General features: G+C 54.4%; 1 protein-coding gene and 1 long non-coding RNA gene across 6 annotated transcripts in view; both read right to left on the bottom strand.

Moving 5' to 3' along the window:
* LOC118379202 (netrin-4-like) overlaps nt 1–13,180 on the bottom strand; it is a 100,004-nt gene that overhangs the window by 66,627 nt on the left and 20,197 nt on the right. The gene's annotated exons all lie outside the window — the stretch shown is intronic.
* The window catches only part of LOC127908342 (uncharacterized), a 29,853-nt gene that overhangs the window by 15,922 nt on the left and 751 nt on the right, over nt 1–13,180 (bottom strand). The gene's annotated exons all lie outside the window — the stretch shown is intronic.

Raw genomic sequence — 13,180 nt, 5'->3', positions numbered from 1 at the left:
CTGACACAGCCCAACACACAGCATAACCTGACACAGCCCAACACACAGCATGACCTGACACAGCCCAACACACAGCATGACCTGACACAGCCCAACACACAGCATAACCTGACACAGCCCAACACACAGCATGTCTTGACACAGCCCAAAACACAGCATGACCTGACACAGCCCAACACACAGCCCAACACACAGCATGACCTGGCACAGCATAACCTGACACAGCCTAATACACAGACCAACACACAGCATGACCTGACACAGCACAACACACAGCATGACCTGACACAGCCCAACACACAGCATGACCTGACACAGCCCAACACACAGCATGACCTGGCACAGCATGACCTGACACAGCCCAACACACAGCATGACCTGACACAGCCCAACACACAGCATGTCCTGACACAGCCCAACACACAGCATGACCTGACACAGCCCAACACACAGCATGACCTGACACAGCCCAACACACAGCATGACCTGACACAGCCCAACACACAGCATGACCTGACACAGCCCAACACACAGCATGACCTGACACAGCATGACCTGACACAGCCCAACACACAGCATGTCCTGACACAGCCCAACACAGCATGACCTGACACAGCCTAACACACAGCATAACCTGACACAGCCCAACACACAGCATGACCTGACACAGCATGACCTGACACAGCCCACAACACAGCATGACCTGACACAGCCCAACACACAGCATAACCTGACACAGCCCAACACACAGCATAACCTGACACAGCCCAGCACACAGCATGACCTGACACAGCCCAACACACAGCATAACCTGACACAGCCCAACACACAGCATGACCTGACACAGCCCAACACACAGCATAACCTGACACAGCCCAACACACAGCATAACCTGACACAGCCCAACACACAGCATAACCTGACACAGCCCAACACACAGCATGACCTGACACAGCATAACCTGACACAGCCCAACACAGCATGACCTGACACAGCCCAACACACAGCATAACCTGACACAGCCCAGCACACAGCATGTCTTGACACAGCCCAAAACACAGCATGACCTGACACAGCCCAACACACAGCCCAACACACAGCATGACCTGGCACAGCCCAACCTGACACAGCATGATACACAGCCCAACACACAGCATGACCTGACACAGCCCAACACACAGCATGACCTGACACAGCCCAACACAGCATGACCTGACACAGCCCAACACACAGCATGACCTGACACAGCCCAACACACAGCATGACCTGACACAGAATAACGTGACACAGCCCAACACACAGCATGACCTGACACAGCCCAACACACAGCATGACCTGACACAGCATGACCTGACACAGCCCAACACACAGCATGACCTGACACAGCCCAACACACAGCATAACCTGACACAGCCCAACACACAGCATGACCTGACACAGCCCAACACACAGCATAACCTGACACAGCCCAACACACAGCATGACCTGACACAGCCCAACACACAGCATAACCTGACACAGCCCAACACACAGCATAACCTGACACAGCCCAACACACAGCATGTCCTGACACAGCCCAACACACAGCATGACCTGACACAGCCCAACACACAGCATGACCTGACACAGCCCAACACAGCATGACCTGACACAGCCCAACACACAGCATAACCTGACACAGCCAAACACACAGCATGACCTGACACAGCCCAACACACAGCATGACCTGACACAGCCCAACACACAGCATGACCTGACACAGCCCAACACACAGCATGACCTGACACAGCCCAACACATAGCATAACCTGACACAGCCCAACACACAGCATGACCTGACACAGCCCAACACACAGCATGACCTGACACAGCCCAACACATAGCATGACCTGACACAGCCCAACACACAGCATGACCTGACACAGAATAACGTGACACAGCCCAACACACAGCATGACCTGACACAGCCCACCACACAGCATGACCTGACACAGCCCAACACACAGCATGACCTGACACAGCCCAACACACAGCATGACCTGACACAGCCCAACACACAGCATGACTTGACACAGACATAACACAGCATGACCTGACACAGCCCAACACACAGCATGACCTGACACAGCCCAACACACAGCATGACCTGACACAGCCCAACACACAGCATGACCTGACAGCACACATGACCTGACACAGCCCAACACACAGCATAACCTGACACAGCCCACAACACAGCATGACCTGACACAGCCCAACACACAGCATAACCTGACACAGCCCAACACACAGCATGACCTGACACAGCCCAACACACAGCATGACCTGACACAGCCCAACACACAGCATAACCTGACACAGCCCAACACACAGCATAACCTGACACAGCCCAACACACAGCATGACCTGACACAGCCCAACACACAGCATGACCTGACACAGCCCAACACACAGCATGACCTGACACAGCAGCCCAACACACAGCATGACCTGACACAGCCCAACACACAGCATGACCTGACACAGCCCAACACACAGCACCTGACACAGCATGTCCTGACACAGCCCAACACACAGCATGACCTGACACAGCCCAACACACAGCATGACCTGACACAGCCCAACACACAGCATGACCTGACACAGCCCAACACACAGCATGACCCATGACCACACAGCCCAACACACAGCATGACCTGACACAGCCCAACACACAGCATGACCTGACACAGCCCAACACACAGCATGACCTGACACAGCCCAACACACAGCATGACCTGACACAGCCCAACACACAGCATGACCTGACACAGCATGACCTGACACAGCCCAACACACAGCATAACCTGACACAGCCCAACACACAGCATGACCTGACACAGCCCAACACACAGCATGACCTGACACAGCCCAACACACAGCATGACCTGACACAGCCCAACACACAGCATGACCTGACACAGCCCAACACACAGCATGACCTGACACAGCATGACCTGACACAGCCCAACACACAGCATGACCTGACACAGCCCAACACACAGCATGACCCACAGCCCAACACACAGCATGACCTGACACAGCCCAACACACAGCATGACCTGACACAGCCCAACACACAGCATGACCTGACACAGCCCAACACACAGCATGACCTTGACACAGCCCAACACACAGCATGACTTGACACAGCATGACCTGACACAGCCCAACACACAGCATGACCTGACACAGCCCAACACAGCATGACCTGACACAGCCCAACACACAGCATGACCTGACACAGCCCAACACACAGCATGACCTGACACAGCATAACCTGACACAGCCCAACACAGCATGACCTGACACAGCCCAACACACAGCATAACCTGACACAGCCCAACACACAGCATAACCTGACACAGCCCAAAACACAGCATGACCTGACACAGCCCAACACACAGCCCAACACACAGCATGACCTGACACAGCCCAACACACAGCATAACCTGACACAGCCCAACACACAGCATAACCTGACACAGCCCAACACACAGCATAACCTGACACAGCCCAACACACAGCATGACCTGACACAGCATAACCTGACACAGCCCAACACAGCATGACCTGACACAGCCCAACACACAGCATAACCTGACACAGCCCAGCACACAGCATGTCTTGACACAGCCCAAAACACAGCATAACCTGACACAGCCCAACACACAGCCCAACACACAGCATGACCTGACACAGCCCAACACACAGCATGACCTGACACAGCCCAACACACAGCATGACCTGACACAGCCCAACACACAGCATGACCTGACACAGCCCAACACAGCATGACCTGACACAGCCCAACACACAGCATGACTGACACAGCCCAACACAGCATGACTTGACACAGAATAACCTGACACAGCCCAACACACAGCATGACCTGACACAGCCCAACACACAGCATGACCTGACACAGACCCACAGCCCACAACACAGCATGACCTGACACAGCCCAACACACAGCATAACCTGACACAGCCCACAACACAGCATGACCTGACACAGCCCAACACACAGCATAACCTGACACAGCCCAACACACAGCATGACCTGACACAGCCCAACACACAGCATAACCTGACACAGCCCAACACACAGCATAACCTGACACAGCCCAACACACAGCATGTCCTGACACAGCCCAACACACAGCATGACCTGACACAGACACAGCATGACCTGACACACACACAGCATGACCTGACACAGCCCAACACACAGCATAACCTGACACAGCCAAGCACACAGCATGACCTGACACAGCCCAACACACAGCATGACCTGACACCGCCCAACACACAGCATGACCTGACACAGCCCAACACACAGCATGACCTGACACAGCCCAACACACAGCATAACCTGACACAGCCCAACACACAGCATGACCTGACACAGCATGACCTGACACAGCCCAACACATAGCATGACCTGACACAGCCCAACACACAGCATGACCTGACACAGAATAACCTGACACAGCCCACAACACACAGCATGACCTGACACAGCCCAACACACAGCATGACCTGACACAGCCCAACACACAGCATGACCTGACACAGCCCAACACACAGCATGACTTGACACAGCCCAACACACAGCATGACTTGACACAGAATAACCTGACACAGCCCAACACACAGCATGACCTGACACAGCCCAACACACAGCATGACCTGACACAGCCCAACACACAGCATGACCTGACACAGAATGAATGACCTGACACAGCCCACAACACAGCATGACCTGGCACAGCCCAACACACAGCATAACCTGACACAGCCCACAACACAGCATGACCTGACACAGCCCAACACACAGCATAACCTGACACAGCCCAACACACAGCATAACCTGACACAGCCCAACACACAGCATGACCTGACACAGCCCAACACACAGCATAACCTGACACAGCCCAACACACAGCATAACCTGACACAGCCCAACACACAGCATGACCTGACACAGCCCAACACACAGCATGACCTGACACAGCCCAACACACAGCATGACCTGACACAGCCCAACACACAGCATGACCTGACACAGCCCAACACACAGCATGACCTGACACAGCCCAACACACAGCATGACCTGACACAGCCCAACACACAGCATAACCTGACACAGCATGACCTGACACAGCCCAACACACAGCATGACCTGACACAGCCAACACACAGCATGACCTGACACAGCCCAACACACAGCATGTCCTGACACAGCCCAACACACAGCATGACCTGACACAGCATGACCTGACACAGCCCAACACACAGCATGACCTGACACAGCCCAACACACAGCATGACCTGACACAGCCCAACACACAGCATGACCTGACACAGCCCAACACACAGCATGACCTGACACAGCATGACCTGACACAGCCCAACACACAGCATAACCTGACACAGCCCAACACACAGCATGACCTGACACAGCCCAACACACAGCATGACCTGACACAGCCCAACACACAGCATGACCTGACACAGCCCAACACACAGCATGACCTGACACAGCCCAACACACAGCATGTCCTGACACAGCCCAACAGACAGCATGACCTGACACAGCCCAACACACAGCATGTCCTGACACAGCCCAACACACAGCATGACCTGACACAGCCCAACACACAGCATGACCTGACACAGCCCAACACACAGCATGACCTGACACAGCCCAACACACAGCATGACCTGACACAGCCCAACACACAGCATAACCTGACACAGCATGTCCTGACACAGCCCAACACAGCATGACCTGACACAGCCCAACACACAGCATGACCTGACACAGCCCAACACACAGCATAACCTGACACAGCCCAACACACAGCATGACCTGACACAGCCCAACACACAGCATGACCTGACACAGCCCAACACACAGCATGACCTGACACAGCCCAACACACAGCATGACCTGACACAGCCCAACACACAGCATGACCTGACACAGCCCAACACACAGCATGACCTGACACAGCCCAACACACAGCATGACCTGACACAGCCCAACACACAGCATGACCTGACACAGCCCAACACACAGCATGACCTGACACAGAATAACGTGACACAGCCCAACACACAGCATGACCTGACACAGCCCACACACAGCATGACCTGACACAGCCCAACACACAGCATGACCTGACACAGCCCAACACACAGCATGACCTGACACAGAATAACCTGACACAGCCCAACACACAGCATGACCTGACACAGCCCAACACACAGCATGACCTGACACAGCCCAACACACAGCATGACCTGACACAGAATGACGTGACAGCCCAACACACAGCATGACCTGACACAGCCCAACACACAGCATGACCTGACACAGCCCAACACACAGCATGACCTGACACAGCCCAACACACAGCATAACCTGACACAGCCCAACACACAGCATGACCTGACACAGCCCAACACACAGCATGACCTGACACAGCCCAACACACAGCATGACCTGACACAGCCCAACACACAGCATCACCTGACACAGCCCAACACACAGCATGACCTGACACAGCCCAACACACAGCATGACCTGACACAGCCCAACACACAGCATGACCTGACACAGCCCAACACACAGCATAACCTGACACAGCCCAACACACAGCATGACCTGACACAGCCCAACACACAGCATAACCTGACACAGCCCAACACACAGCATAACCTGACACAGCCCAACACACAGCATGACCTGACACAGCCCAACACACAGCATGACCTGACACAGCCCAACACACAGCATGATCTGACACAGCCCAACACAGCATGACCTGACACAGCCCAACACACAGCATAACCTGACACAGCCAACACACAGCATGACCTGACACAGCCCAACACACAGCATGACCTGACACCGCCCAACACACAGCATGACCTGACACAGCCCAACACACAGCATGACCTGACACAGCCCAACACAGCATAACCTGACACAGCCCAACACACAGCATGACCTGACACAGCCCAACACACAGCATGACCTGACACAGCCCAACACACAGCATGACCTGACACAGCCCAACACACAGCATGACCTGACACAGAATAACGTGACACAGCCCAACACACAGCATGACCTGACACAGCCCAACACACAGCATGACCTGACACAGAATAACGTGACACAGCCCAACACACAGCATGACCTGACACAGCCCAACACACAGCATGACCTGACACAGAATAACGTGACACAGCCCAACACACAGCATGACCTGACACAGCCCAACACACAGCATGACCTGACACAGCCCAACACACAGCATGACCTGACACAGAATGACCTGACGCAGCCCACAACACAGCATGACCTGGCACAGCCCAACACACAGCATAACCTGACACAGCCCACAACACAGCATGACCTGACACAGCCCAACACACAGCATAACCTGACACAGCCCAACACACAGCATAACCTGACACAGCCCAACACACAGCATGACCTGACACAGCCCAACACACAGCATAACCTGACACAGCCCAACACACAGCATAACCTGACACAGCCCAACACACAGCATGACCTGACACAGCCCAACACACAGCATGACCTGACACAGCCCAACACACAGCATGACCTGACACAGCCCAACACACAGCATGACCTGACACAGCCCAACACACAGCATGACCTGACACAGCCCAACACACAGCATGACCTGACACAGCCCAACACACAGCATAACCTGACACAGCATGTCCTGACACAGCCCAACACACAGCATGACCTGACACAGCCCAACACACAGCATGACCTGACACAGCCCAACACACAGCATGTCCTGACACAGCCCAACACACAGCATGACCTGACACAGCCCAACACAGCATGACCTGACACAGCCCAACACACAGCATGACCTGACACAGCCCAACACACAGCATGACCTGACACAGCCCAACACACAGCATGACCTGACACAGCCCAACACACAGCATGACCTGACACAGCCCAACACACAGCATGACCTGACACAGCCCAACACACAGCATGACCTGACACAGCATGACCTGACACAGCCCAACACACAGCATGACCTGACACAGCCCAACACACAGCATGACCTGACACAGCCCAACACACAGCATGACCTGACACAGCCCAACACACAGCATGACCTGACACAGCCCAACACACAGCATGACCTGACACAGCCCAACACACAGCATGACCTGACACAGCCCAACACACAGCATGACCTGACACAGCCCAACACACAGCATGTCCTGACACAGCCCAACACACAGCATGACCTGACACAGCCCAACACACAGCATGACCTGACACAGCCCAACACACAGCATGACCTGACACAGCCCAACACACAGCATGACCTGACACAGCCCAACACACAGCATAACCTGACACAGCCCAGCACACAGCATGACCTGACACAGCCCAACACACAGCATGACCTGACACAGCCCAACACACAGCATGACCTGACACAGCCCAACACACAGCATAACCTGACACAGCCCAACACACAGCATGACCTGACACAGCCCAACACACAGCATGACCTGACACAGCCCAACACAGCATGACCTGACACAGAATAACACACAGCATGACCTGATACAGCCCAACACACAGCATAACCTGACACAGCCCAGCACACAGCATGACCTGACACAGCCCAGCACACAGCATGACCTGACACAGCATGACCTGACACAGGCCAACACACAGCATGACCTGACACAGGCCCAACATAACCTGACACAGCCCAACACACAGCATGACCTGACACAGCCCAACACACAGCATAACCTGACACAGCCCAGCACACAGCATGACCTGACACAGCCCAACACACAGCATGACCTGACACAGCCCAACACACAGCATGACATAGCATGTCCTGACACAGCCCAACACACAGCATGACCTGACACAGCCCAACACACAGCATGACCTGACACAGCCCAACACAGCATGACCTGACACAGCCCAACACACAGCATGACCTGACACAGCCCAACACACAGCATGACCTGACACAGCCCAACACACAGCATGACCTGACACAGCCCAACACACAGACATGACCAGCCCAGCACACAGCATGACCTGACACAGCCCAACACACAGCATGACCTGACACAGCCCAACACACAGCATGACCTGACACAGCCCAACACACAGCATGACCTGACACAGCCCAACACACAGCATGACCTGACACAGCCCAACACACAGCATGACCTGACACAGCCTAATACACAGCATGACCTGACACAGCCCAACACAACACACAGCATGACCTGACACAGCCCAACACACAGCATGACCTGACACAGCCCAACAGACAGCATGACCTGACACAGCCCAACACACAGCATGACAGAGCCCAACACACAGCATGACCTGACACAGCCCAACACACAGCATGACCTGACACAGCCCAACAGACAGCATGACCTGACACAGCCCAACACACAGCATGACCTGACACAGCCCAACACACAGCATGACCTGACACAGCCCAACACACAGCATGACCTGACACAGCCCAACACACAGCATAACCTGACACACATGTCCCACAGCCCAACACACAGCATGACCTGACACAGCCCAACACACAGCATGACCTGACACAGCCCAACCACAGCATGACACAGCATGACCTGACACAGCCCAACACACAGCATGACCTGACACAGCCCAACACACAGCATGACCTGACACAGCCCAACACACAGCATGACCTGACACAGCCCAACACACAGCATGACCTGACACAGCATGACCTAACACACAGCATGACCTGACACAGACACATGCCCAACACACAGCATGACCTGACACAGCCCAACACACAGCATGACCTGACACAGCCCAACACACAGCATGACCTGACACAGCCCAACACACAGCATGACCTGACACAGCCCAACACACAGCATGACCTGACACAGCCCAACACACAGCATGACCTGACACAGCCCAACACACAGCATGACCTGACACAGCCCAACACACAGCATGACCTGACACTGACACAGCATGACCTGACACAGCCCAACACAGCATGACCTGACACAGCCCAACACACAGCATGACCTGACACAGCCCAACACACAGCATGACCTGACACAGCCCAACACAAGCATGACCTGACACAGCCCAACACACATGACCTGACACAGCAACACACAGCATGACCTGACACAGCAACCAACACACAGCATGACCTGACACAGCCCAACACACAGCATGTCCTGACACAGCCCAACACACAGCATGACCTGACACAGAATAACGTGACACAGCCCAACACACAGCATGACCTGACACAGCCCAACACACAGCATGACCTGACACAGCCCAACACACAGCATGACCTGACACAGCCCAACACACAGCATGTCCTGACACAGCCCAACACACAGCCCAAAACACAGCATGACCTGACACAGCCCAACACACAGCATGACCTGACACAGCCCAACACACAGCATGACCTGACACAGAATGACCTGACACAGCCCAAACACAGCATAACCTGACACAGCCCAACACACAGCATGACCTGACACAGCCCACAACACAGCATGACCTGACACAGCCCAACACACAGCATAACCTGACACAGCCCAACACACAGCATGACCTGACACAGCCCAACACACAGCATGACCTGACACAGCCCAACACACAGCAAGACCTGACACAGCCCAACACATAGCATGACCTGACACAGCCCAACACACAGCATAACCTGACACAGCACAACACACAGCATGACCTGACACAGCCCAACACACAGCATGACCTGACACAGCCCAACACAGCATAACCTGACACAGCCCAACACACAGCATGACCTGACACAGCCCAACACACAGCATAACCTGACACAGCCCAACACAGAGCATGACCTGACACAGCCCAACACACAGCATGACCTGACACAGCCCAACACATAGCATGACCTGACACAGCCCAACACACAGCATGACCTGACACAGCCCAACACACAGCATGACCTGACACAGCCCAACACATAGCATGACCTGACACAGAATAACCTGACACAGCCCACAACACACAGCATGACCTGACACAGCCCAACACACAGCATGACCTGACACAGCCCAACACACGGCATGACCTGACACAGCCCAACACACAGCATGACTTGACACAGAATAACCTGACACAGCCCAACACACAGCATGACCTGACACAGCCCAACACACAGCATGACCTGACACAGCCCAACACACAACATGACCTGACACAGAATGACCTGACAGCCCACAACACAGCATGACCTGACACAGCCCAACACACAGCATGACCTGACACAGCCCAACACACAGCATGACCTGACACAGCCCAAACACACAGCATGACCTGCCACAGCATGACCTGACACAGCCCAACACACAGCATGACCTGACACAGCCCAACACACAGCATGTCCTGACACAGCCCAACACACAGCATGACCTGACACAGCCCAACACACAGCATGACCTGACACAGCCCAACACACAGCATGACCTGACACAGCATGACCTGACTGACACAGCCCAACACACAGCATAACCTGACACAGCCCAACACACAGCATGACCTGACACAGCCCAACACACAGCATGACCTGACACAGCCCAACACACAGCATGACCTGACACAGCCTAATACACAGCATGACCTGACACAGCCCAACACACAGCATGACCTGACACAGCCCAACACACAGCATGACCTGACACAGCCCAACACACAGCATAACCTGACACAGCCATGACACACAGCATGACCTGACACAGCCCAACACACAGCATGACCTGACACAGCCCAACACACAGCATGACCTGACACAGCCCAACACACAGCATGACCTGACACAGCCCAACACACAGCATGACCTGACACAGCCCAACACACAGCATGACCTGACACAGCCAACACACAGCATGACCTGACACAGCCCAACACACAGCATGACCTGACACATGACCTGACACAGCCCAACACACAGCATGACCTGACACAGCCCAACACACAGCATGACCTGACACAGCCCAACACACAGCATGACCTGACACAGCCCAGCACACAGCATGACCTGACACAGCCCAACACACAGCATGACCTGACACAGCCCAACACACAGCATGACCTGACACAGCCCACACAGCATGACCTGACACAGCCCAACACACAGCATGACCTGACACAGCCCAACACACAGCATGACCTGACACAGCCCAACACACAGCATGACCTGACACAGCCCAACACACAGCATGACCTGACACAGCCCACACACAGCATGACCTGACACAGCCCAACACACAGCATGACCTGACACAGCCCAACACACAGCATGACCTGACACAGCCCAACACACAGCATGACCTGACACAGCCCAACACACAGCATGACCTGACACAGCCCAACACACAGCATGACCTGACACAGCCCAACACACAGCATGACCTGACACAGCCCAACACATAGCATGACCTGACACAGCCCAACACACAGCATGACCTGACACAGCCCAACACACAGCATGACCTGACACAGCCCAACACACAGCATGACCTGACACAGCCCAACACACAGCATGACCTGACACAGCCCAACACACAGCATGTGACCTGACACAGCCCAACACACAGCATGACCTGACACAGCCCAACACACAGCATGACCTGACACAGCCCAACACACAGCATGACCTGACACAGCCCAACACACAGCATGACCTGACACAGCCCAACACACAGCATGACCTGACACAGCCCAACACACAGCATGACCTGACACAGCCCAACACACAGCATGACCTGACACAGCCCAACACACAGCATGACCTGACACAGCCCAACACACAGCATGACCTGACACAGCCCAACACACAGCATGACCTGACACAGCCCAACACACAGCATGACCTGACACAGCCCAACACACAGCATGACCTGACACAGCCCAACACACAGCATGACCTGACACAGCCCAACACACAGCATGACCTGACACAGCCCAACACACAGCATGACCTGACACAGCCTAACACACAGCATGACCTGACACAGCCCAACACA

Source organism: Oncorhynchus keta, chromosome 17 (genome assembly GCF_023373465.1).
Source record: "Oncorhynchus keta strain PuntledgeMale-10-30-2019 chromosome 17, Oket_V2, whole genome shotgun sequence".
In the NCBI taxonomy this organism is placed as follows: Eukaryota; Metazoa; Chordata; class Actinopteri; order Salmoniformes; family Salmonidae; genus Oncorhynchus; species Oncorhynchus keta.
Note: the sequence above shows the minus strand (reverse complement) of the source record. Positions and strands in the feature narration are given on the sequence as shown.